The sequence below is a fragment of the Bufo bufo genome, chromosome 2 (genome assembly GCF_905171765.1).
Source record: "Bufo bufo chromosome 2, aBufBuf1.1, whole genome shotgun sequence".
In the NCBI taxonomy this organism is placed as follows: domain Eukaryota; kingdom Metazoa; phylum Chordata; class Amphibia; order Anura; family Bufonidae; genus Bufo; species Bufo bufo.
The window spans coordinates 532864067-532889601 of record NC_053390.1 but is presented as its reverse complement, the minus strand read 5'-3'; positions in this window follow the sequence as shown (position 1 = coordinate 532889601).

The following is a 25535-nucleotide window of genomic DNA, read 5'->3' as shown; positions in this document are numbered from 1 at the left end:
AGCACAGTCCACGGAGCCTGTGTTCCCCTAACTCCTTCCACACACATGGCTGATCACATGACTGTGCAATCACCACAGGTCCTGTAACTACAATGTAGTGTTTAGTCCAGACTCTGGAGCTGCTCCTGGTGAGAGAGATGTCCGTGAGGGGTGGGGCTTTTTGGGAGAGGGGCAGGGCTTCAATTGTGCCGGACTTGGCAGCTTCTGATACAGAGCTCCTGACTGGGGAGGGGGGGGGGAGGCAGAGGGAGGCGCGCTCCGTGTGCAAACAGGAGGAGTTACAGAGAATCCTTCAGATGGCTGTAGAACAAAAGCAAAAAAAGATAGATAAATAGAACCAATGGGAGAAATGATTTTCTCCACAAAATAAATTAATTACTTTAAAAATTGTATTACTTTTACAAAGGTGTCCATATCCTTTAACAATCACATATGCTATTTTCTTATTTATTTTGTTTTGCATTGGTTCATGATCATTTTCATGATCTCTGCTTTTAGTCTTTGAATAGGAATGTAGCCATTGAATTGTTTAATTCAAATTTGTGAACAAGGCTGTCATCAGGAATTTCAGGACGCCATACAGGCAAACATGACAGCCTTGTTCACAAATTTGAACTAAACAATTCAATGGCTACATTCCTATTCAAAGACTAAAAGCAGAGATCATGAAAATGGTCATGAACCAATGCAAAACAAAATAAATAAGAAAATAGAATATGTGATTGGGCCAACTTTCATAGCCATAACAGCCATAACTTTATTTTATATCAGACCATTTTGCCATACACATCAACTAAAAAGCCAATAAATAGCAATACTATTTATGTAATACGCCTGTAAAGAAAACAATAATTCTATTTAGTGTATTTTTAGGCCAGAAAGCCTTACACTTACAACAAAGCATTTGTGTAGAGTAGTATGTCTGCTGCCTGCCATACAAAAGATATGTGTTTCCCATAATTCCCAAGAGAGACCTATGAAATAATTTTGTTCGTATAAGTTATTATTTTTATTATTTTCCAACTTTTCTTTTATGGCAAAAGTAAAAATTTTCTGCAAAGTTAATATTACTAAAGAAAATATTGGCGCAAAACCCATTGCAAATTATTATAATTTTTTTTAACATACTTACTATTAAATATCACAAAATACTATTTGATATTCTTGTAATCATAATATCCTGTACAGCATAGTGAACACATTATTTATGGTGATCTGTAAACCGTGTAAATGAAAATGGCAAAAATGTTTTTATTTAATTTCAGTAATACTATGTATAGTATACTATTTATTTAAAAGTATGCCTATGAAGAAAACAGTGCTATCTTTTCAAAATGGTAGATCTATAAAATATTGGTAAATCTGCTGCCTATCGTACAGAAGGTCTGAGGTTCAATCCTGACCCAAGACCTGTAAAGTAAAGTTCTGTGAGCTGGAAGAGGGCTCCTCCCCCAAATCATATCCAGCAGAAGGGCCACACAGCTTCGTTAGTATTTATGGCACTGAAGTGAATACTAATGAGGCTGCCCTTGGGCTGCTCAAGGTGCCTGAATGCAGTACTGTCAATACTTCCCTGATGGTGGCCCTGTTGGTGAAAATGTGTCTAGGTCATGTGATGATCACACAGCTTAATAGCTTGTTACGAGAGAGCTATGATTCCTACTATAACAGTTTGTACACCTGTGATTGTCACATGGACCAGATTCTGCATTGTATCACATATGTGAACAAAAAGGTGAGATGCAACACCAGCTCTGCATGGAACATTTCTATTGTCCCAACTTGAGGAACAAAGCGCCAGACAAGACACTATGATGACTGTATTTATGCTACTGTTATTTACACTCACCTAAAGAATTATTAGGAACACCTGTTCTATTTCTCATTAATGCAATTATCTAGTAAACCAATCACATGGCAGTTGCTTCAATGCATTTAGGGGTATGGTCCTGGTCAAGACAATCTCCTGAACTCCAAACTGAATGTCAGAATGGGAAAGAAATGTGATTTAAGCAATTTTGAGCGTGGCATGGTTGTTGGTGCCAGACGGGCCGGTCTGAGTATTTCACAATCTGCTCAGTTACTGGGATTTTCACGCACAACCATTTCTAGGGTTTACAAAGAATGGTGTGAAAAGGGAAAAACATCCAGTATGCGGCAGTCCTGTGGGCGAAAATGCCTTGTTGATGCTAGAGGTCAGAGGAGAATGGGCCGACTGATTCAAGCTGATAGAAGAGCAACGTTGACTGAAATAACCACTCGTTACAACCAAGGTATGCAGCAAAGCATTTGTGAAGCCACAACATGCACAACCTTGAGGCGGATGGGCTACAACAGCAGAAGACCCCAATGGGTACCACTAATCTCCACTACAAATATGAAAAAGAGGCTACAATTTGCACGAGCTCACCAAAATTGGACTGTTGAAGACTGGAAAAATGTTGCCTGGTCTGACGAGTCTCGATTTCTGTTGAGACATTCAAATGGTAGAGTCCGAATTTGGCGTAAACAGAATGAGAACATGTATCCATCATGCCTTGTTACCACTGTGCAGGCTGGTGGTGGTGGTGTAATGGTGTGGGGGATGTTTTCTGGGCACACTTTAGGCCCCTTTGTGCCAATTGGGCATCGTTTAAATGCCACGGGCTACCTGAGCATTGTTTCTGACCATGTCCATCCCTTCATGACCACCATGTACCCATCCTCTGATGGCTACTTCCAGCAGGATAATGCACCATGTCACAAAGCTCGAATCATTTCAAATTGGTTTCTTGAACATGACAATGAGTTCACTGTACTAAAATGGCCCCCACAGTCACCAGATCTCAACCCAATAGAGCATCTTTGGGATGTGGTGGAACGGGATATCGTGCCCTGGATGTGCATCCCTCAAATCTCCATCAACTGCAAGATGCTATCCTATCAATATTGGCCAACATTTCTAAAGAATGCTATCAGCACCTTGTTGAATCAATGCCACGTAGAATTAAGGCAGTTCTGAAGACAAAAGGGGGTCCAACACCGTATTAGTATGGTGTTCCTAATAATTCTTTAGGTGAGTGTATATATCATGTCACTCTCCCCTTCTCCCTGCTTAGTCCTAACTTCTATAACTTAGAAATGCAAAATGCTCTGCTCAATGCTTACGGAAAATTAAGTATACCAATATACACAGTCGAGTGACATTATTATAACCACTTTCTACTTTTGACGTCGGTAGTGTGTAGCTCAGCTCATGAAAGAAGTCACATGTTGTGAGCTGGCTTGGTGGGTATATAAGGTGTGTGATAGGCTGTCTGCACACATATCACTTATTACTGTTGGCTTTCGAGCCAAGTGTGGTAGTATTTCTGAAACTGCGCAGTTTGTAAAGTGTTTGTGTGCTGCTCTAGTGAAAGTGTATCTTGAGTGAACAAATGGCATCACTGTGAATAAGCGATGTGGAAACTGCAGGGAACCACGTGCCACTGATGTGAGTGGTGAATGTCGACTAAGAAGACAAAGCTTCTGAAAGGAAACATATTTACTGTTAAATTATGACATTTCTTTACCTGAGGGATGTGAAAACAAACTTTGCATAAGATGCCTCACTAAAGAATCAGGAGAATGTGAGGAAATTTAGAAGAGCCCTCAGAGAAGTGGAGGCAAAAATTCATACAGGGTATGTCTTTTTTGCTTACCTAAGGGTCATAGATGAGATGTATAAATGAATCTCTAAAGCAGAGGAAGATCCTAAATCTACCCTTTTCCCCATTTATAAGATTAATAAATATATCAACACCGTAATATTTGAGGATCTAGAAATACCCACAGAGGAACAAAACAGTTACAGAAAACCCTGTGTTTTCAAGATGATTTGGATAAACCATTTAGGGAGGTTCCAGAACTAGCAGCCATGATGAAGCAAGAGGAGTAAACTCCCATAGGTGAAAGTCTCAAACAACAAGAGATATGAGAAAACAAAATACTTGACAGATTGGAAGATTGACAGTCTCGTTCAAGCCTTCATTTCTCTTTCTTTAGATCCATCGGTTACATGCATCATTTCAAGAGGATGTTTGATAGACTTTGTTTCTCTGCCAAGAGCAAGCTTTCAAATTACCAGTGTCACTCCAGAAGCAATACTAGCTTTATTAACAACAATAAGAGAATCCACCCATAAAATAGTCCTAGATGGAATTTCTGCCTGCTTGAAGCGATGCATTGTCTACTCCCAACGGGTTCCAAAACAAGATTAAAATTGCAGAGTCATCTTAGATCTGAGAAACTTAAATTCCTTTTTAAGGAAAGAAAAGTTCCATATATTCTAGCTCTTCTGGAGTATGGTGCAATGATACTGTCTGGAATTACCTGTTTAGCAATTATGCTACCAAAGTCATTATATTTCCCACTCTTGTTAGCGGAGTCTGGGAGACTGTAGATTCACCCTTGTATGCTGCAAATTGCCATGATGCATCTGCAGAGCAGCTACTGACTTTTGGAACAGACAGGTGTAAGGGGAAACAGCCCAGCCGGAGGTCAGGGTCAGAGACGGGTCCAATAATCAGGAAGGACTATAAATGTCAGGGTTTAACTCCAGGGGTTTGGGGACATTTTGAACCTCTGGTGGCTGGGGAAATGTTTGTACCTTTCACATATACAAATAAAATATGAATTGCAAAATAAAAAATAAACCCCTTCTGAATTTTCAAAATGCCTTTGATACACACAGGTACCATCATGCAATGTTGTATCAAAGTGCATTAGTAGTTAGAAGTGTGACCCAAGGAGAAATTATACACAACTGACACCACACATGTGAAATTAAAAGTTCATGCATACCACTTAGTCCTAAATTTACATGCACATCTTGATAAAATCACCAAAACTGTAAAGACCAAAAATCTGGTTTTAATATGGAAAGTCTAAAAAAGAACATCCTATAAAGTACAGAGATTACGCACCTTGGAAAGTAAAAGAACCCCCAAATCTATGGTTCCTCAAAGCAGACGAGATGATTGCAGTTTTATTAAACAAAGCAGAAGTTTATACATAAAAACAATGTAAAATAATATATCAATATATATAGTGTACAATGCTCATGTATACCTCAAACATGTTCTTACATCAACAAGATTATGTGCTCACAAAAAACACTTAAATAGAGGCCATGCAATATTTTGTCATTATGCAAAATATGTTTGAAACACAGTATACAGCCTGTTATGTTACTGAAAATGTATAGTTCCAAAGAGTACACAGCATATAGTGCATAGAAATATGTTAGGGCAGGTTTGCAATTCCGTTATAATGTTTCATTATAACAAGGTTATAACGGAATATATCCGAATTCTAGGACGGAATGCAAAACGGAACCCTTTAAAGCAGAGGTACTCAACTACTTTTTGAAAAGGTCCACATACCCGAGTCAAAACAGTAAGAATGTCCTTTCAGAGCCCCCTAACAATTATTATTCCCCTTAGTGCCCCTCAGACAGTATGATATCCCTTTAGTGCCACACAAAGTATGTTACCCCTTAGGTGCCCCCTCACAGCAAGGTGATTCATTAGGTGCCCCTCGCACAGAATGAGGCCCTCTTAAAATCTCCCCCACATACACACAGACAGTATGATGCACTCTTAAAGCTCCCCTCAGAAAGTAATGCCCCTTATATGTCTCCCACACAGTATGATGCCCCCTTAAGTAGTCCCACACACAGTGATGTCCCCCTCATAGATTATGCCCCCCAATAATTATACACCCTTTAGTATCCCTCCTCACAGAGTTATGCCCATCAACCCACCCAGTTATGCTCCCTGTAGTGAACTACCACAGAGTAATGCACCTTTAGATGCCCTCCCACAAAGTTATGCACCCATAGTGATTCCCCCTCAAGTGCCTCCACACAGATACCCAAATAGATTATGTCCTCCTTGATGGCCCACCGCTCACAGTTATGCCCCATTTAGTGCCCCTCTCACAGGTATGTCACCTTAGGTGGCACTCAGTTATGCCAACTTAGATGTTCCCAAACACAGTTATTCCCCTTTTGTGCCCCCTCAAACACAGTTATTGCCCCTGTTAGTGGATCTCAACAAAAGTTTGTACCTTTAGACACCTCCCACAAAGTTATGTCCCCACAGTGCTGCACCCTCAAGTGCGTCCACATATAGTGATGCCACTTTAGGTGTCCCCCAAACACAGTGAGGCCCCCCTTATGAATTATGGCCACGCACATAGTTATTCCCCTTTAATACCCCCCACATAGTTATACCCCCTTTAGTGGCACCCACACTGTTATGCTGCCTTAGATGTCCCTCTCAAAGGGTCATGCCCCCTTAGATGCCCCGCCCCGCACACAGTTATGCCCCCTTTACTGGCCCCCATAGGGTTATGCCGTGCCTCCGGTGTAAAAACTACTCCACTCTGTGCTCCACTGTCTGTGGCTGAGTGCAGCAGGTGTGGTGATGTCAGTACATCGCGCCTGCATGCGCTGTACTGTTGGCAGCACAGAATGGTGAATTAGGGAGTTGACAGCTCCCTGCTTCACCATTCTATTCAAGTGGATCTACATCTTTAGGAAGCAGATTGAGATGAATGCTTGACATGCAGGGGTCCACACATCTGGAAATCATGGTCCGGATTCGTGGTTGCCAGCTGTGTGGACCCCTGCATGTCACCGCGGTCCACCAGTTGAGTACCCCTGATTTAGAGACATTCCATTTTGCTCCATTCTAATACATTTCCATGGGCACAAATAATGGTTCTGTTTTGTTCCATTATGTATGATGGAAAAAAAAGTCCTGTTGACACGACTTTTTCTCCGTCACACATAACAGAGCAAAAAAGAGTCAGAAAGTGGACATCCCTTTTGACCTCATTGTTGCTGTCTGGACTACAGAGAAAGAAGAATACTACACGTAATTCAGCCTTATTTAACCTGTTTCTAAAGTGAAATGAAAAAATACTATGAAGTTTTGACTTGTTTTATGCTATTTATGGAATACCATTTTATTTAGTGCTGTTTTGTTGGAAGTAAAAATAAGCACACATGGGAAAATTGATCAAAACTGGTAAAAAAAACTGGCTTAGTTGCTCATAGCAACCAATCAGATTCCACCTTTCATTTTCCAGAAGAGCTCTGAAAGGTGGAATCTGATTGGTTGGTATGGGCAACTAAGCCAGTTTTTCTTTTCACCAGTTTTGATAACTCCCCCACAGTATTCTGCTATTTTCCACAAGAATCCTTACATTTATGTATGTATACAATATTGCCAGTATTGACTGTAAAATTCATTTTCTGCAAGCATCGGAGCCAGTAACATGCGCCAGCATGCCTTCTCCTAACATCACAATGGTAGATAGAACCGGGTCACTTCTTTCAGAACCTATAAATATTGCAGGATTCTGGATACCCACAGATCCAAATCTAAGGCACATGAGTGTCTGTATCCTGTCCCTATGCAGCAGTATGATGTACTGTACATTACAGGCAGTGTACACACTGAAGCAGGCAGGGGCACAGGTGACTCACGTTATCCAAAGGAAACAGCCTAGAGGCATGAACCTACAACTCCCAGCATGCAAACATGCTTGGCTTTTCTTCTAACTCCGCCAATTTTTCTCATTTTATGGGAAAAAATTCCTCCCCAATTCCAATCAGGCAATCAGAATAACTCCCTGTATCAACAACCCTATGTTTTTTTTCTACCATAGATTTATTTTATAGTGTTAATGTCTAACAATGGAAGAACTACACAGTTTGCCTTATAGTTAGGCTTCAGGGAGCTGGCGTAGATTTAAGGAAGTCACACGGTCAGCGCCTAAGCCAGTGCCTCTACATAACTTAGGCGCAGGAATTTCCAGCAGACATGAACTAAGACAGGCCTAAATCGCTGATGTTAGTAAATGCCCCCCTCAGTGTTAAGCTAGCTTTAGTATTTTCATACCTTCAAAATATTAAGAGGATATTCGGGGCCATAAAGGGTCTTTTAGAATGTATAGAAAAACAGCCTTAAGCTACCGTACTTTCACATTTTTGTCACAGCACTCCGGCAGGCTGTTCCTGCATAGAATGCCGGGAATCAGTCAGACCAAAAACGTTGCATCTTCCCCAGACCCCACCATAATCTATGGGGCCGGTGGCCATTCCAGTAACATCAGGCAATGCTGGATCCAGAGAGCTCTGGCAGGCTGTTCTATGCCAGAGAGCTGTGCCGCAAATGTGAAAGTCGCATGTTACATGTCAATATACAATACAAGCTCCATACCTCACGTCAGAGTAGTTGAATACATGTTAGCAGTCCTGGAACAAACAGTGAAACATGAGAACTGGAATTTAAAGCTCATTTATGGGACTATTTCTGATAGACTGACATTTATGCTTTTATCTTACTTTTTCTTTTTACTTTAGGCACTAGAATAATGTACGTAACGTGTTGCTAGGCAATAAAAAGGACCATTAAGTAGCACAGTGTTTCTTTAAGAGAGGGATGGGTTAAGTTAATAATCACATAACACCATATGAGAACTGTCTTTGTCTGGTCTGTGGCAGCCTTAATGATTTCATTTCAAGTTCATGTATATTAAAAAAGAAAAGCCGGAGATGTTTATTCCAGATTTAATAAGTATTTTAATATGCATTCAGTCAGCCCTCAGTGCTCCTACTGATTCATGTAGTGGGTGTATAACAACCTGTGGCCCCTGATGGAACACTATAATCGCTTTCAGAGACAACTGGCGGAGCATAAAACTCTTTAAGCACACCGACGAAATATTTTTCACAAGTGGCATTTTTACACCGCCCTCTCCACTTTCTGAAAAGGTGGTGTGTTGAGGGCGGGGAGGAGGTGAGCCCAATGGGCCCGACACATTTACAGTATCTTCAATTGTGCTAGTTTTATGGAGCAAATGAAGACAGAAATATAGTGCAGGACTGCCGGAGGATGTGCCTAATTTATGATAAGGCATGCATCTCATCATAAATTAGGCGCATCCCCTAGCAGGGCAGAGATTTCACACTGGTCTTTGACAAATCTCACCTGTGACGGTCACGTACACTACACACAGGGGGGAGGATAGTGACCACTGCGCTCCACCCTCACCCCTGGCCCTGCCTACTTGCCTCGCAAGTCCTAATGACAGGGGACAACTAGACGGCAGTCCCTAACTTAGGATACGTGCTGGGAAGACAGACAAGACAAATAACGGAACGTGAACTGACCGGGTCAATACCTAGAGAGCTACGCAGTACTAAGGAATGAGCAGAGAATAGTCAGGAAAAGCCGAGCTCAAATACCAGGAGAGAAACGAAGTACAACAGGGGTCCACAAAGAATCGTCAGGTGGAAGCCGGGGTCAGGATACCAGGAGAGATGTGCAGCACAGGAGGAGCAGGCAAAGGATCGTCAGGGAACAGGATCAGGTAGTATTCAGTAGTCCAACAAATATCCAGGAACCTAGAATTAACAGGCAACCTGTGGCCAGCAGGCTGCCTGTATTTATAGTGGGGTCTGAGGGTCATGAGACGTGGCCAGCTTCACATGACCGACAGACAGACAAGTCGAGCACCGAGTGATCAGCTTGGCGCTCAAGGCAGACCTAGGAGCAGGGAGCCTCCCAGCTAGCAAAGCCGCTCTGGGAACGAGGCAAAACACAGATCCTCGCTCCTGAAGCTAAGCAGCAGGTCTGCGGCTGATGGGAGACCAAGTGCGCCCTTGGCGCCCCGTGACATCACCCTTTTGTTTTATTTGCAGCTGTTAAAAGGCTTTGTGAAAAAGATTGAGCTTTTGTGTGTCATCCCTCTAAGATTTAAAGGGGTTATCTAGTCTAGGAGCCAACATCCTCAATGGTGGTAACCTGTGCCTCCTCTCCTCCAAAAAAAAACATCTCCTGTCTACAGCTGTCCTATTTTCATGCTTCTGCCTCATTCTCAGTTGCTTTCAGTTCCTGCTGGAGAGGAAGTGACTTGGTCCTGTGAATACTTTGCCCAATCACTGGCTTCAAAGGTCACATGTGCATGAAGATCATGTGACTGCTAGCCCTAGCCAATGCATGGAGACAAAAAACAGGGGCATGGGGATGGTGGGACTGAGTTTTTTTTATTTTTATTGTACACAGCTTACCACCATTGGGGTTGTCAGCTCCTAGGTTGGACAGCCCCTTTAAGATAGCAATATACTCCTCTTTATAGCAAAATTATCTAATTCTGATGATGTTTTAGGTAGATCATTCTCTTTGTGCACCCTCAAGCAGCTGAAATTCTTTATTAAATGTGTTTATATTCGGGAGGTGAATATGTATCTGGCCTAATATATTAGGGAATAAAATAAGCAACAATTCTCTAAAATGATCTTATTCCAGTGATCACTTCCTTGCAGCATTGTTGTCAGCCTCAGATACAAGCCTTCATTCATGTTAAAAAGGTCCTGTTGGCTTTTTTTATTCTATCATCTGTATTTTCAATATATTTCTTTATAATACCCATGGACCGACACATTTATTCCTTCCTAATTACAATAATTTTGTATTCCTGACGCTCCTAGACTTTTCCAGTTTCTAATCAGGCGTGCGTTAACCAATAATCTTTGTGACATAAACCCATCATATTAAAAATGCTTTGTACATTGACTACAATATAATGGGTTGCACAAATGAATTAATAGCATACAATATGACTTGAAAATGTGAATTAAAGGGGTTGTCCCACAAAAACTATTGTAAATTTTTCAAACCAGTGCCTGGATCTGAATACTTTTGTAATTGCATGTAATTTAAGATTTTGCATAGTTGCTGAGTTATTCACTGAAATCTATCTGTATAGCGCCACCTGCTGTTTGCACTTTTTCTAATTTCTCTGTCCTGCTCACAGAGATGGAAGCACATGCTCAGTTCCATCCTTCAACTGCCACCAGCTTCAGTTGAAAGGACATGTTCCCTGAGCTGCCAGCTTGAAATTACAAAAAGTAAATCGAGCAATTGTAGCAATGAAGGGGCAGATGTCTGGTTCCATGTGAGATACAGGGGTAGTCATAGGTTTGTTAGAAAGAGGCTGCCATATACTATATGATGTCTCTATTTAAATTTAGTCTTTGATTACTATTTATTATTCAGAAAGGGGTAATCCTAAAACATAACATTTATTTGTAATACAGATAAAATATATGGTGTCCAAAAAATAGTGTGCAAAAACGAACATTGGGATAGAGGGTAGTGGACCCCCGATTAGTGCAATCATGAATATACCAAATTAAATAATAAAATAAATAAAGTGCACGGCGGCACCAGTAACGAGCAAGTCCTACCGGTACCAAGGGACAGTCACCAGATCCTTCACCGAAAGCTGAAACCATATCGTACCTATCTAAGGATCATGTCCAGTCGACGTGAAGATAGCAATGATACACAGCTATGTAGAGTCCCTGTTCAAGCCCTATGGCTAACTAGCCATTCAGCCCTGATACTAGATGATAAGTAGCAGCCTGACCACAAGGCACTCGTCCTAACAAGGACAACCCCGTCCGGAACCTGTCCCTTGGTCTAAAAATCTATATGTCCCTATATATACATGAAACACTCCCTACACGCATGTTTCACTGCCAGGACAAAAAGCAGTTCATCAGGGGAGATGGAAAAAGTACTAGGGATCAATCCTTAAATGTCCCATGTGCAGGCATATTCATCTTTATCCTGCACCACCTTTTACCTCCTAACTTTGAGGTTGCCCCTGGAGGGTTCCACCATCTTGGCACTCCTCCTGACCAGCTGACTTATCACTGTCAATTTGTTGTATGGGATTGATGATTTATTTAAGGATTGATCCCTAGTACTTTTTACATCTCCCCTGATGAACTGCTTTTTGTCCTGGCAGTGAAACATGCGTGTAGGTAGTGTTTCATGTATATATAGGGACATATAGATTTTTAGACCAAAGGACAGGTTCCGGACGGGGTCGTCCTTGTTAGGATGAGTGCCCTCTGGTCAGGCTGCTACTTATCATCTAGTATCAGGGCTGAATGGCTAGTTAGCCATAGGGCTTGAACAGGGACCCTACATAGCTGTGTATCATTGCCATCTTCACGTCGACTGGACATCATCCTTAGATGGGTACGATACGGTCTCAGCTTTTGGTGAAGGATCTGGTGACCGTCCCTTGGTACCGGTAGGACTTGCTGGTTACTAGTGCCGCCGTGCACTTTATTTATTGTATTATTTCATTTGGGATATTCATGATTGCACTAATCGGGGGTCCACTACCCTCTATCCCAATGTTTATTTTTGGACACTATTTTTTGGACACCATATATTTTATCTGTATTACAAATAAATGTTTTAGGATTACTCCTTTCTGAATAATATTTTGACCTCAGGTAATCTAGAGCGCAGGCACGCATCAGTTCTGACCTCTCATTTAGGAATTATATGTAATTTGACTACTATTTGCCTCATCTTGCCATGTGTTATTTTCTAACCCCTAAAACCTAACTATTATTATTCCTATAATAACTTAACCTGACCAGTGAATTGGTTAAAAGTGTCAGGGGTGTCACCTATCTACTGTTATTAGTGCTTAAGTATAACTCTTAGTAGGCTGGCAGCCGCGCGCTGGATCCCACCTATATAGGTGACACCCCTGACACTTTTAACCAATTCACTGGTCAGGTTAGGTTATTATAGGAATAATAAAAGTTAAGTTTTAGGGGTTAGAAATAACACATGGCAAGATGAGGCAAATAGTAGTCTAAGGATAACTTTAAATAGAATATTCAGTGCCTCTACATGTGTTAGGGTCTGTTTGTACAACTGATTTTTTTTTACATTACTCATGGGATAACCCCTTTAAAACCATATTGCACAGTTAAAACAAATTTAGGAAATTATTGCTAACAGTTTAATCTAGCAGTTTCTTTTCTACTAGGCTTTCATGCTGCATCAAAAGGCAGCTCCCCTTAAAAATAATATAGTATATAGAGAAAATCACAGTCATTATCTTTTGTGCTATTGACACTACATTAACCTAGTTTGCAGTGCACAGTTTTCTTGCAGAAAATTATCTGTGGATGCGCTTAATGAGACAGTAGGCCGTGATACATCTAGAAAGCCTTTTGTTTCCATAGAGCTTCAGCAACGGCTTGATATCCAAATGGCAGATCAGCTGAACCTTTTATTTTAAAGGGAATCAGTCACCATGAACTTGAATTATTATCTGCAATAATACATGAGTAGTACAGCAGATAAGGAGTCTACAGCACGTTTTATTTTATTTTCCTACTGTCGCCCATTCTCTGCTATCAGAGTTTAAAGGTGCACTAAAATACACTCAGTCAGGGGGCGTGGCCAAGCCGAGCATGTGAGCGGACACATGGAGGAAAGCTCCTGCACAGCATCCTTATAATATACTCGGCATCCTGCCCTTTTTCAGCTTTCTGACAGACTAAAATCTACCAGAGTGCCTCGATACCATCTCAGGTACCAGTATGATACCCAAAAACAAAGAGGGAGCTCGGGAGAGAGCCCAGGGAGGAATGCCTTGCTAGGCCTGTGCAGCTACCCAGGAAGCATGGAGCAGAAAAAGCAGCAGAGGTAGCATCCAAACTGGTGCGTTTTGCCAGGACAGCCAGCTAAGAACCTGGAGGTGAGGCTGCTTCTGAGGATTGGGGGGTAGCAGGTGATCCTGCAGAGGACTGGCAGCTACAACATGCAGGCCCCAAGCCTAAAATGGCCGCTGATGCGGCAACCTCAAGCTCTCAACAGCAAACTAAACAACCGGGGGAGAGAGATAAGTGGACTCAGGATCATGCGACACAAGAGGTCAGTACTCCTTGCTCCGCGGACCCCACTTTGAAAGATGTCCTTAATGCGGTGAACCAATGTAATACCACCATTTTCTCTTTGAGTAACCTTACTTGGAGCCTTAAGCAAGATGTCAATATAATTAGACATGACCTACAAGAAGTCTCTGAGCGCATGACCGAAGTGTAAGGGAGGGTGAGCACACTGGAGGACTGTGTACCCCCTATGAAAAGAGACATAAAAAGAGTTATAACTAACATAGCCACGGTTGATGCAAATTCTGACGACATTGAGGCGCAATTAAATTAGACTGATTGGGGTACCTCAGAAGGTGGAAGGTAACGTAACCCGAGCATGTTTTTTGAAAAATGGCTACTGAAAGATTTTAGAAAGGAGTCGCTCACGCCCCTGTTTGCAGTGGAACGTGCTCACCGAGTACCCACGAGGCAGCTACATCCGGGATGTCCCCCATGACCTGTACTGATTCAGTTTCCACTTTACAGAGACCAGGATATTATTCTGCGTAAGGTACGTGAGAGGGGTCATATTGCTATTAATGGCAATAACATTTCCAGATTTCCAGATTTTTCTGCGAAGGTCCAGCGCAGAAGAGCCCAGTATGTGGATGTTAAAAAACGTCTATGAGCCCTACAAGTGCCATACTCAATTTTTTATACAGCAAGGCTCCAATTGGCAGCTAAGGGGTCTACACATTTCTCTGATTCACCAGTAGAGGCAGTATCTTGGCTGGACACTAAGGAGGCCCAGTTAAGGCAGGCGGCACAGTGAAGAGTAAACCCCAACTTGGAGGCCTGGAAAAGGGTATTACCTGGAGAGTCAAGTAAAGAGGACTCAAGTCCAATTATGTTTATGGTTCCGTAAAATGTACTGTAGATGTTATCTATATTTCATGTTTAGTGACAGGATGCCTATTGTATGTTTTCTATAGTGGGGGAGAAGTGATGACGCAAGAGATATTTCTCTAATAGAAAGCTAGGCCTTAGGTCTTATGTAAGCTCACGTTGCCCACGGCTGCTGGGTATATTTTAGTTCCGTAGCCCTAATCCCCGTGTTACAGTGGGGAATGTGTTTATTTGGCTGTATTTTGATTGCAAGTTTAGGGGAACTGCACCATAACCGCACCACTCTTTCTTTCTACTATACTGGGATATTCATCAGCTACAAGTTAGAGCCGGTAAATGATATACGGAGTAGGAAGTGTGTTATCTGGAGCCAGCAGATCGTATCTCCAGGTTTTGATGACGGGGGTTAATGTATTAGCCTGGAATGTGTGGGGCATTGGTGATGCATTCAATAGATATGCTGTGCTCAATTCGCTACGGCAATTTCAACCAGCCATTATCTGCTTGTCGGAAACCCATCTGACAAGGGAATCTGTGGGCACATTGAATCGATCCTGGATGAGGCATGCATACCACTCCATATATTCTACTAACGCCAGGGAGGTCAGTGTGCTTGTACATAAGCAGATCCTCTTTCAGTGTTCTAAGGACAGTATAGACCCCTATGGTCGGAATGTATGCCTACACTGCACTATATTTCAAACAGCGCTTATCATTGTGGCATTGTATATTCCTCCTCTGTACACGGGAGATGTAATGAAGCATGTACTAACCTTTGTGGCTGCGTCGCCAAGTGCCCCCACACTGATTGTTGGAAACTTCAACATGTCAAGTATGGCGAAAGTTCTCATGGAAACAGTGCTCAGTGACATCTGGAGGGTTCGTAACCCTAATGTCAAACAATTCTCCTTCTATTCTAGTTCCCATAACACATTGTCCCAAATCGACCTGGCAGTGGTTAAGCAACAGATGCTGAGGCTTGTACGTACAGTTGAGTATATGCCCAGAAGCATTTCTGATCATTCCCCTATCAGGGTCAAGTTAGGCTACTTTCACACTAGCGTTCGGGTGTCCGCTCGTGCGCACCGTTTGAAGGGGCTCACGAGCGGCCCCGAACGCATCCGTCTGGCCCCAATGCATTCTCAGTGGAGGCGGATCCACTGAGAATGCATCCGCCTGCCAGCGTTCAGCCTCCGCTCCGCACAGTGAGCGGACACCTGAACGCTGCTTGCAGCGTTCGGGTGTCCGCCTGGCCGTGCGGAGGCGAGCGGATCCGTCCAGACTTATAATGGAAGTCAATGGGGACGGATCCGCTTGAAGATGACACAATATGGCTCAATCTTCAAGCGGATCCGTTCCCCATTGACTTTCAATGTAAAGTCTGAACGGATCCGCTCAGACAACTTTCACACTTAGAAAATTTTCTAAGTTTTAATGCAGATGCATCCGTTCTGAACGGATGCGAACGCCTGCATTATCGGAGCGGATCCGTCTGATGAAACATCAGACGGATCCGCTCCGAACGCTAGTGTGAAGTAGCCTAAGCTTGGACCCTAAATCAGCGAGAGGTAGAGGCCTGTGGAAGTTAAACCCTTTCTGGCTGACACTGCTCCAAGACTCTGGGGATATAATGGCAGAGATACAGGAATTGATGTCATTTAATATTGGATCTGCATCTCTAACGCTAGTTTGGGATACCTTTAAAGCTTTCGTTAGAGGGATATGCATTAAATGTATTCAAGACCACAAGTCTAAAAGTAGGAAACTATCAAAGGCACTGCAGTCCTATGACACTGAATGTAAATATGTAGAAAACCCCACAGAAGTGAACCGGTTTAACTACACCGAGGCACAACAGACCTACAGGGAACATCTGTTTCAGGTAACGGACTGTAAAAGGCTTTTTTGGAAACAGAAATACTTTGAGGAGGGAGAGAGTGCAGGACACATGCTGGCCACCATTATCAGAGTCCAACAGGGTCCTTCCTACATAGGGTGTACAGGGAGTGCAGAATTATTAGGCAAGTTGTATTTTTGAGGATTAATTTTATTATTGAACAACAACCATGTTCTCAATGAACCCAAAAAACTCATTAATATCAAAGCTGAATATTTTTGGAAGTAGTTTTTAGTTTGTTTTTAGTTTTAGCTATTTTAGGGGGATATCTGTGTGTGCAGGTGACAATTACTGTGCATAATTATTAGGCAACTTAACAAAAAACAAATATATACCCATTTCAATTATTTATTTTTACCAGTGAAACCAATATAACATCTCAACATTCACAAATATACATTTCTGACATTCAAAAACAAAACAAAAACAAATCAGTGACCAATATAGCCACCTTTCTTTGCAAGGACACTCAAAAGCCTGCCATCCATGGATTCTGTCAGTGTTTTGATCTGTTCACCATCAACATTGCGTGCAGCAGCAACCACAGCCTCCCAGACACTGTTCAGAGAGGTGTACTGTTTTCCCTCCTTGTAAATCTCACATTTGATGATGGACCACAGGTTCTCAATGGGGTTCAGATCAGGTGAACAAGGAGGCCATGTCATTAGATTTTCTTCTTTTATACCCTTTCTTGCCAGCCACGCTGTGGAGTACTTGGACGCGTGTGATGGAGCATTGTCCTGCATGAAAATCATGTTTTTCTTGAAGGATGCAGACTTCTTCCTGTACCACTGCTTGAAGAAGGTGTCTTCCAGAAACTGGCAGTAGGACTGGGAGTTGAGCTTGACTCCATCCTCAACCCGAAAAGGCCCCACAAGCTCATCTTTGATGATACCAGCCCAAACCAGTACTCCACCTCCACCTTGCTGGCGTCTGAGTCGGACTGGAGCTCTCTGCCCTTTACCAATCCAGCCACGGGCCCATCCATCTGGCCCATCAAGACTCACTCTCATTTCATCAGTCCATAAAACCTTAGAAAAATCAGTCTTGAGATATTTCTTGGCCCATTCTTGACGTTTCAGCTTGTGTGTCTTGTTCAGTGGTGGTCGTATTTCAGCCTTTCTTACCTTGGCCATGTGCTTTTGGGCACTCCAGTGATGTTGCAGCTCTGAAATATGGCCAAACTGGTGGCAAGTGGCATCTTGGCAGCTGCACGCTTGACTTTTCTCAGTTCATGGGCAGTTATTTTGCGCCTTGGTTTTTCCACACGCTTCTTGCGACCCTGTTGACTATTTTGAATGAAACGCTTGATTGTTTGATGATCACGCTTCAGAAGCTTTGCAATTTTAAGAGTGCTGCATCCCTCTGCAAGATATCTCACTATTTTTGACTTTTCTGAGCCTGTCAAGTCCTTCTTTTGACCCATTTTGCCAAAGGAAAGGAAGTTGCCTAATAATTATGCACACCTGATATAGGGTATTGATGTCATTAGACCACACCCCTTCTCATTACAGAGATGCACATCACCTAATATGCTTAATTGGTAGTAGGCTTTCGAGCCTATACAGCTTGGCGTAAGACAACATGCATAAAGAGGATGATGTGGTCAAAATACTCATTTGCCTAATAATTCTGCACGTAGTGTATCTAAGACTTGGAAGGTAGTTTGGTAATGGAAAGCCCAGACATCCTTAAGATATTTAGTGACTATTATAATCGACTATATTCCCCTAGGTAACAGCGTAGTGAAGGAGAGATACAGAGTTTTCTTGCCTCTGTACGACTGTCAGTATTGACGGCAGAGCAGAGAGCATGTCTTGAAGAACCTCTAAGCTTAGAAGTACTTGGAGGCTGTGAAGGAGCTCCCGAATGAGAAGGCTCCTGGGGCATATAGCCTACCAGGGGAATTCCTAAAGAAATTTAAGGACTTCTTGTTACCACAAATTTTGGCAGTCTTTGAACAGGCAGAATTGCTAGGCAGATTACCCAATTCCATAGAAGAGGCCATAATGAAAGTGCTTCCCAAGCCTGGTAAGGACCCTACATGCCCAGACTCCTACCACCCTATATCTCTACTATGCACAGATGTTAAACTTTTGGCCAAAGTTTTGGCTAATAGATTAATGAAGGTCGTCCTTAGCTTGGTTCATAGTGACCAGACTGGCTTTATGCCGGGTAAGTCTACCACAATTAACATTAGGAGACTATATCTGAATCTGCAGATATCTAGGACTGAAGTGGGGGGTCGTGCTGTCCTTTCACTTGACGCTGCAAAAGCTTTTGACGGCGTCGAGTAGAAGTTTTTGTGGGGAATACTGGCATCCATGGGCTTCGGCCCCAGATTTATATCCTGGGTACAATTGCTGTATTGCCGACCTAGGGCCCCATATACGGACGAATGTGTTGTTGTCCGATGCTTTTGCTTTGGAGAGGCGCACACTTCAGGGATGTTCTTTATCATCCCTGCTCTTTGCGTTGACTATAGAGCCCATGGCTCAGATGATACGCATGGATCCTGGAGTAATAGGTCTAAAATACGGAAGCATAGAGGAGAAAATCGCCCTGTACGCAGATGATATGCTGCTATTTTGGGGTAAGGTAGAACATTCTCTGACCTATGTCATGAAACTAATTGAGGATTTTGGTACATATTCTGGTTTAACCATAAATTGGGACAAATCAGTGATGTTTCCTTTGGACCCTTTGGACCCTGTGACAACATCCTTTCTGGATAAGATGGCCCCCCTGCAAATGGCTACGGCATTCAAATATTTAGGGGTCCAGGTGTCATCTAGACCACAGGATTACATTAATCTGAACTTGCTCCCTCTACTTGATAAGAACACCAAGAAGGTGACCAGTTGGTGTAAGCTACCACTCTCTTATTGGAAGAGCCAACTTAGTTAAGATGGTATTGATGCTATCATTTCTTTATATACTACACAATAGCCCTATATGGATACCAATGCGCCGCTTTTATAAAATCCAGGGTTTGTTTCGATCCCCAATATGGAACAAGCAGTTTCCAAGAATCCGCTTAGAAACACTACAAAGAGATAAGGATAGTGGGGGATTGACGATCCCCAACCCATGGCTGTATTTTCTGGCTGCACAGGCCCAACAATGTAAAACATTGGGTCCAATGGGCAGTTTGGGTCCGGTGGGTGTGCTGGTAACTTACTTAATGGGAGGGAGGCCACCAGGGTATATACTGGAGCTTGCCTCAGTTATACGTCCCCCAGACAATGTCCCGAGTGTGCATCTACTCTGTAAAGTTTGTCAGAAGCTGAATTATTGCTAAACTTTTGGGATGCAGCGCCCTTACTCCACTCTGAAACAATCATAATTTGGCAGAGCTAAAGGGATTAGCTGGTTTTGGTACATGGGAGAACAAGGGCATATACTGGGTCACACAATTGCACACCAATGAGCTTTGAACAAATGAAGGCAGAGTTTGGCCTTCCAAACTCTTTCTTTTATCAGTATTTACAACTTCGGCATGCCCTAGCAGCACAGGGCAAGACAACGGATCTTGCCGTACATACCTCTATGGTGTCGGAGCAGATTTGAAGTGGAGGAGGGACTAAGGGGGTGATTTCTTTTTTTTATAAACTATTGCTTTCATTTTATCAGGTACGTTTTTCATTGATAGTACGAGAGAAGTGGTCTCGGGATATGGGTTCCTTAAAAGATGCTACAGAGCCATCTCTGGTCTTGTCCCGCTGTCTTCATCCAGCAAGGACTTTCTGTCCCCTCACTGAGCCCTGCATAGGTGCCCTTTTTATACGGCCGCCGCCCTTGTGTGGTATGATTTGTTACATTATCGCACTACACCATCTGCAGACACGCAAGTAGCAACTATATGACTATACAGGATGGGTTTTGTTGTCTGTTTAGCTGATTGCTGACAGTCGATATAATTTATTCTACAACTGGGGTACTCTTTAAACTACCACGTGACCCATCCCGTGTTGATGGGAGTTGATATGTATGGGCATCCATTCCACTCTAGGCAGGGCAGAATTAATATAGGGTCATCTCAGTTCCCAAAGTATCATTTACCATACAAGTTCCTGTCTATTTGTCGCCCACCACTGTGAGGATTGACTCCTTCACAAAAATAATTTTTTGTTTTGTGTTATGATAGATAATTTTGCCTAACTGGGGTATCTAATGTGTTTTTTATTTGGATATATTAATAAAGGCTAAGTTTTATAGGATGGTTTTCTGTGATTATCCTTAACAGATACCCAATGGTCGGAGGTGCTATCTATGGAATCCTCATTGTCACTGTGTGAGGCACACAAACTCTCACAACTATATTTGATACATAGGGTTTATAGGATGCCCATGTTCCATCATAGGTTGGGTATACGTGACACATCTAATTGCCCTAAACGTGGTATTCCTGACACACATCTATCCATATGTTCTAGGAATGTACCACTCTAGGCCCTTTCTGGCAAGCAGTACTGGATATTATTTTTTAGGTATATAGAATTAGACTCACTGCTGAACCATTAACCTGTATATTGGGCCTACTGCAGGATGACTCCACATGAGGATCCAACATTGGTATAAGTAGATTACTATATCAAGCCAGGAAACTAATAGCCAAATACTGGATCAGCACCACTGTACCAACCAAAGAAGAGTTCATTGCAGGTATGAATGTGATAATTGGGCTAGAGTGGGGAGTGTATTATAAGAGAGCACTATTACAAAGTTTGACTCTATATAGGGAGCGTGGATGACAACACCGGAATTGCCCTCCAGGCGCCTATTATCTCTTCAATTGCGGAGGGGCATTACTCTGTAAAGACAGGGTGGGGATGGTTTAGCTTTGTTAGATGTTTAGGATTTACTTGTGATAAGAAATGTATGATTACAGGTCGGGAAGAGAAAGAGTCATGTCCTAAGCGCGTTATGGTGCGGTTCAGGGAAGGGAGGGAGTTGGGTTAGGTAATTGGGTATGTTTTGTTTTTGATTGTGGATGTACCCAATTTGGGTCTTTATATGCCTTTGCACATGAATCTGTGTTATCTTTGTTTATATATAAAAGCCAAAGAAAATCAATAAAAGTTGACTTATTAAAAAAAATATTATAATAATACACTCAGTCAGGTGCACAGGAGTCCTTTTAATCGTGTTAGCACATCACACGTCCAAACTGTGTATTTCAATGCAGCTTTAAGTGCTGACAGCAGAGGGACGGGGGGCAGTAAGAAATAAAATACTGGTGTTCTAGACTCCCTATCTCTAGTACTACTCATGGATTTCTGCAGATAATAGTCCAGAATCATGGTGACAGATTCCCTTTTAATGGAATGCATCACTTATATTAATATAGTATTTTTACTATTCAAAACAGATAATGAAAAATCTTCAATTTTTATAATGATTATACAGGTATATGGGGGCATTTAGAGAAGTGCTTTACACCAGCCACATGGGCCACATAGGCCATGGGTACAAAGGGCAGAAGATGAATCTGTGATGATAATGAGATCTCTACAGAACAGGAAGTGTCAGCATGTTATTAGGCTTAGTGACCAGTGCGAAAACTTTTTAGGATTTTAGAATTTACAAAATTATAGATAGTAGCATAGAAAATTACAAATGTCACCATATTTAACATAAAAATAAATAAATTAAACAATATACCATTTTCTGATTACGCAGTCTCTTTAAAGCATATTTCCTTAGCTTAGCACCAGAAAGGAGAATCTGCTGCTTAAAGGTATATTCTCATGTAAACAATTTGTGGCATATCCAGAGGAGAGACTGTACCTTAAAATCCTGATATTTACGGGTCTCACCTCTTGATTTGGACCATTAGGCCCCTTTCAGACGAGCGAGTTGCACTCTCCGGACTTGCAGCATGAGTATGTGGCAGCACCCGTCTTGACCTCCCAGCACTGATGTGGTTGCATAGCATTATAGTGATTAATGATGCTATGTAACCCTTACAGTTCTGGAATGTATTGGATAACACTGACAGCATTATGTCAGTGTTATTCAATACATTCCAGACCTCTAAAGGTTACATAGCATCATAAATCAATATAATGCTATGCAACCCCTGGCAGTACGCTCGTCTGACAGCGGCCTTACTAATCAGAAATGGGAAGCAGGTGATCTTTACTAATCTATTTCCTTCTGTCTATAGCTTCTGTATAAGGGGTTATGCACATGGCCATAGCCATTTTTATGGCCCACAAATTGTGGATCCATAAAGTATAGATACTGTCCAAGTGCATTCCGCATTTTGTGGAATGGTAGGTCCTGCCCTCTATAAAACTGTCTTATCCATGTCTGTAAAATGGACAAAAATAGGACATGTTCTATATTTTTGCGGGGCCGTGGAATGGACAACTAACATAGTAACATAGTACATAAGGCCGATAAAAGACATTTGTCCATCCAGTTCGGCCTGCCATCCTGCAAGTTGATCCAGAGGAAGGCAAAAAAAACCTGTGAGGTAGAAGCCAATTTTTCCCACTTTAAATAGATGATGGGATAGATCTCTGTACTGACCCCTGATATATTTATACATATTAATTAGATCTCCCCTCAGTCATCTTTTTTCTAAAGTGAATAACCCTAATTTTGATAATCTTTCAGGGTACTGTAGTTGCCCCATTCCGGTTATTACTTTAGTTGCCCTCCTCTGGACCATCTCCAGCTCTGCTATGTCTGCCTTGTTTACAGGAGCCCAGAACTGTACACAGTACTCCATGTGTGGTCTGACTAGTGATTTGTAAAGTGGTAGGACTATGTTCTTATCACGGGCATCTATGCACCTTCTGATGCAACCCATTATCTTATTGGCCTTGGCAGCAGCTGCCTGACACTGTTTTTTGCAGCTTAGTTTGCTGTTTATTAAAATTCCTAGATCCTTTTCCATGTCAGTGTTAGAGAGGGTTTTACCATTTAGTATGTATGGGTGACTTGCATTATTTCTTCCCATGTGCATAACTTTACATTTGTCAGTGTTAAACCTCATCTGCCACTTATCTGCCCAAGCCTCCAATCTATCCAGATCCCTCTGTAGTAGTATACTGTCCTCTTCAGTGTTAATTACTTTACACAGTTTAATGTCATCTGCGAAAATTGATACTTTACTATGCAAGCCTTCTACAAGATCATTAATAAATATATTGAAGAGAATAGGGCCCAATACTGACCCCTGAGGTACTCCACTAGTGACAGTGACCCAATCTGAGTGTGTACCATTAATAACCACCCTCTGTTTTCTATCATTGAGCCAGTTACTTACCCACATACAGATGTTTTCTCCCAGTCCGAGCATTCTCATTTTATATACTAACCTTTTATGTGGTACAGTGTCAAATGCTTTGGAGAAGTCCAGATATACGACATCCATTGATTTGCCGATGTCAAGTCTAGAACTTACCTCCTCATAGAAACTGATTAAATTAGTTTGACATGACCGATCCCTCACGAAGCCATGCTGATATGGCGTTATTTGCTTATTTCCGTTGAGATGCTCTAAGATAGCATCTCTCAGAAAACCTTCAAACAGTTTACCCACAACAGATGTTAAACTTACCGGCCTATAGTTTCCAGGCTCTGTTTTTGGACCCTTTTTGAATATTGGCACCACATTTGCCATGCGCCAATCCTGTGGGACCTTCCCTGACCAAAAAGAAATCCCTTTAGGGGTCCCAACCCAATATATGTACAAATTAAAACTACATCTTTATTTTGTCATCCTTAAAACCTTATAAATGTGAAAAAAGAAAAATCATGTGTAAATAAAAAAAATCAGAGGACAGTGGAACAGGGTCACCAATGGTTATTATTAGAAACTGGAGGGAGGTAAATATTTGTGCATGAACTCTCCTTTTTGTGCTTGAAAAAACACTATTTTTATTTAGTTTGTGTGGTGTTGTTATGAGTATTTATTCACCGTCACACCTCTTAAAGTTTATTTACACTATATAGTGCTTTCTTTATACACTCTCTGCTACTACTCAGCAGATATTATATTGGGTGGGGGTGCAAATACACCAGTTGTATTTGGTCTGAGATGTGTGCTACCAACGCTATTCTATAACCATGATAATTCTATTAAATGTCAGTGCTGCCCAGATAGACCACATTATCTGACAGTCTGTTATCATGCAGCTTCATTATTCTTGAAAGCTGCATTCTCTTGTCAATTGCCTTGCATATTATAAACGCACACTGCTGAATACATATTCACACAAGCCTACATTGCTCAGTCCGATACAATGTGGCTACCAGATCAAGCACACTGACACAGAGTATCTTCTATACACAAACAAGCCCACAATTCAGGCACTAGGTGTCTATATCACACACATACACCACACATATGCCCTCTCACTGTCCCTGTATTGATTGATTTAAACCCTCCACTGTCCTCTGCCTAAAACTAAATGCACTACACCACCCCTCCCGACATGTTTCGTCAGGGGAGATAAGGGTACTAGAATGGACATACGGTGGCGGACAATACACGGTGTGCTGTCTGCATCTGTTGCAGCCCGATTTAAATGAATGGGTCCACATCCGACCTGCAAAAAATGCAGATCAGATGTGGAGAAAAAATATGTTTATGTGCATGAGTCCTAATTTAGTATTGAGGTACTCAGAGTTGCCATGATTTTCATTGTGAAATATAGTGAAATGTTATACACACTTCTAACAATACATTTTATTTTATTTTTTATGAAGCATAGTTTCACACCTAGTCTGTATGTGGCGTTTTGCATTTTTTAAAAATTTAATACAATTTTTTTGCAATGCGGAAAAAGGCAGTTTAAGGCTACATGCACACAAATGTTGTTTGTTTCCGTGTCATTCATTTCAATGGGTCCGCAAAAAATGCGGACAGCACACCGGTGTGCTGTCCGCATCAGTATGTCAATTCCGTAGCCCCGCAAAAAAAATAGATTATGTCCTATTCTTGTCCGTTTTAGGCATTGTTACAACAGATCCACAAGAAAAAAACGGATG